The sequence below is a fragment of the Branchiostoma floridae genome, chromosome 17 (genome assembly GCF_000003815.2).
Source record: "Branchiostoma floridae strain S238N-H82 chromosome 17, Bfl_VNyyK, whole genome shotgun sequence".
Taxonomy (NCBI): domain Eukaryota; kingdom Metazoa; phylum Chordata; class Leptocardii; order Amphioxiformes; family Branchiostomatidae; genus Branchiostoma; species Branchiostoma floridae.
The window spans coordinates 4,572,260-4,575,052 of record NC_049995.1 but is presented as its reverse complement, the minus strand read 5'-3'; the positions used below and the strand labels follow the sequence as shown (position 1 = coordinate 4,575,052).

Below are 2,793 nucleotides of genomic sequence, written 5' to 3'. Positions count from 1 at the left end.
TGGAGAGTATATTTTGTTAGGCCGGACACAGTAAGAAAAAATGACAAAATAGAAAGCCCGATAAAAACGACTAAAAAACCGTTAAAAAACAGCCGGAGCCTAACCTCTGTTTGGAGAGTAAGCTAAACACACTCCTAGGCCGGTTTTATTCCTCTGACAGCATTTGATACTATCTTATGCTCCGTGGGGTCTGCTTGGAGATTAGAGTTCGTTCTGAACAAGCTCCTTGTTACCTTCCCAGAATGGCAAGGTTATATTTTTCAGCATGTCAAATAGCGGGGTCATGATCATTTAACACAGTACAACACGGACGCATTCTTCAATTTTTACCTTTGACAAGAAGGTTATGTTTTGAGCTGTATTTGTATAGTCCATGACACTAAAGTCTTTGATAACCCATAATAAGCCTTGGTTATTTGGGGAAGACCCTGTATGTGTTTCGTGGAACTCTAGATTTCTATAGGACTCAATCAGAGATAAATTGTCTTTGAGGATATGCATGACATTTAGTTCACTTGTTTGGGCAGTTTTTTTTTTAGCCTTTTGTCACCTCTTGGGGGAATCATTAATTCCCAGGGGAGCATGCTGGGATTTTGTTTACCCATTATCGGCCGTTTCAGAGATAACCCGTGAAGACCCGCTGTTTCAATGCAAATAACAACAGACAAAGAGGGCGTGGACATACAAGGATTTACATAACCATAACTAGCGACTGTTGCAGATACAAACATACCATAAGCGGTGTTTCCTGTTCGTTTTACCTGATCCAGGTAAACCAGGTACAGGTAAGTCATCTATCTAATATTCTTGCGCATGGATATGGTATATATCTGTATTTAGAGACAAAAGAGTCACTTATTTGTCTAATTTAAACATTCAACTCCTGGATGCAGATTGCACAGAAGCCAAACACAGAGAATTTTAACCCAAATGTAAACAGGGGAAAGGTTTGGGCAAGGAGGATTTCTGTTGATGCAATGAGGTTATATAACTCCCTTGTTTTATCAAGGTAAAACCTCCTAAGTTTGTGAAAAAAGTATTTGGCCAGTCACAAGGGCTTCGGCTTGAGTTTTTTTTTGGGGGGGGGGGGAGCGCGGGGGGGGGGCGTTCATATTTTTCGGAGGGTAGGGGGCGTCACCGCTACTGCTTGAAACATGTGTTACGGGTGCACGTGCTGGAGAACGCACAGCACTAGTAAAATATTACCAGTGCTTTTTTACATCAAAAAAATATGCCAACGTAGCCAACAAAATGAGTATTAAGTCACTGAATGATAATCTCCGATCAGATGAGTAGGTAGGGGCTATTTGATAACGTTTGCCTATAAAACGCCACAGGAACACAGAAATGACCGCAAAACAAACAAAACTGTCCAGGCCGATTTCTCTGCTTAAACCAAAAGCTCCTTGCTTAAACCAAAGATTAAGTACAAGACTACATGTACAGAACAGAATTAAAAATACCTTTATCCATTCCCCAAGCAGAATTTTCGTTTGAATAAGTGACAAAACTGGTTTAAATTTGACAAAAGACTTTAAAGTGATTCAAATTAGACTAATTACCCGATATAATCTATGGACAATAGGGTTCAATATACGTTGGGGATTCAATACAGTAATGACTACGAATTTCAAAGATGCTACTACAGAGAGCCTCTGGTAGTAAGTCCAGAAGTTATGTACTGGTTCCGACTTTGTGACCCACTCAATATTAACTTGTGAGCTAATTATCTGACCTACTTTCTACACCGAGATTGTTTTGTAAAAATCGCTCGGAATGATTTTTATAGTATTCAATAAAGAAATGGCTAGACTACTCCAGAGCTGACGCCGATGATGTAGACTACTCCAAAGCTAGGTCGTTAGAAGGTCCTCAATGTGTGCTATGGACTTTATCTATTCAAGGAGGTTAAAAAACACTTTTAACCTCCTTGATCTATTAGTTCATTTGTTAGGTCCGGTTTTTTTTTAGGTCATCGTGTTCTAAACAGGTCCTTCACCTCTTGGGGGCAGGTCATCGTTGGGTCACCGGTCGGTCGTTATGTCACCGCAATTAATGAGTTTGTAGCCTCGACCTAGTAAGCGTTTAACTTGTTAGTTGATTAGCTAATATGAAATTATTTTTGGAAAATTCGTTCCGACTGATTTCTACAGTATCCACTAAGAAAAAATGCAAAGCTGCTCTCAAGTCATAGAAAGTCCTTAATGTGTGAAAATTAGATAATTGGTTAGGTCAGTTTGTTTAGGCCACCGTTGTTTATATATGCCATCCTTTTGGGGGTAGGGCGCATGCTTGAATTTTATCCACTGGTTCTCGCGTGTTCCCTATTTTAGATCTGATTATGACCATGGCAAGTAAGTCAGCTATTTACTATTCATGCGCATGGGCGCGATATAAGTGTACATGCAATAGTCAATAGTGCTACCGCTTGGTAATCTCCAACCAGATCCACGGTGCGTAATGTATAGTATCAAACCCCCGGTGCCCGTTTGACTCCCTTAGCCGGCTATACTCCTTTGTCAGCTTTGATACTATCTTATGGCACCGTAGGATCTGCTTGGAGATTACCGCTTGGGAGCTTTTGTCTCAAGGAGATTTCATCAAGAAATCTGATGAAACCTTTTCTGTCCAAAGTACCAGTCTCTACCAGACTCCGGGTCGCTGGAAAACCGTAGAAATGGAACAAATGTCGGAGTGAGCATGCCTGAGCAGCCTATTAGCGGCTCATTCAGCGACTTCGGATCGATTAGTTGCTCGCAAGACGTACGCTATACTTCAGGGCGCTGATGTCCG

The 2,793-nt window shown here is 41.0% G+C and overlaps 1 protein-coding gene across 2 annotated transcripts in view; it reads left to right on the top strand.

Annotated features, from left to right (window-relative positions):
- The first annotated feature begins 671 nt into the window (after positions 1 to 671).
- LOC118405106 (solute carrier family 43 member 3-like) overlaps positions 672 to 2,793 on the top strand; it is a 10,509-nt gene continuing 8,387 nt past the window's right edge. Inside the window, exon 1 of one of the 2 annotated variants that reach the window (XM_035804507.1) lies at positions 672 to 785. The gene's annotated coding sequence lies outside the window, so the exon portion shown is untranslated. The remainder of the gene's footprint in view (positions 786 to 2,793) is intronic. The other variant, XM_035804508.1, reaches the window with a different exon arrangement.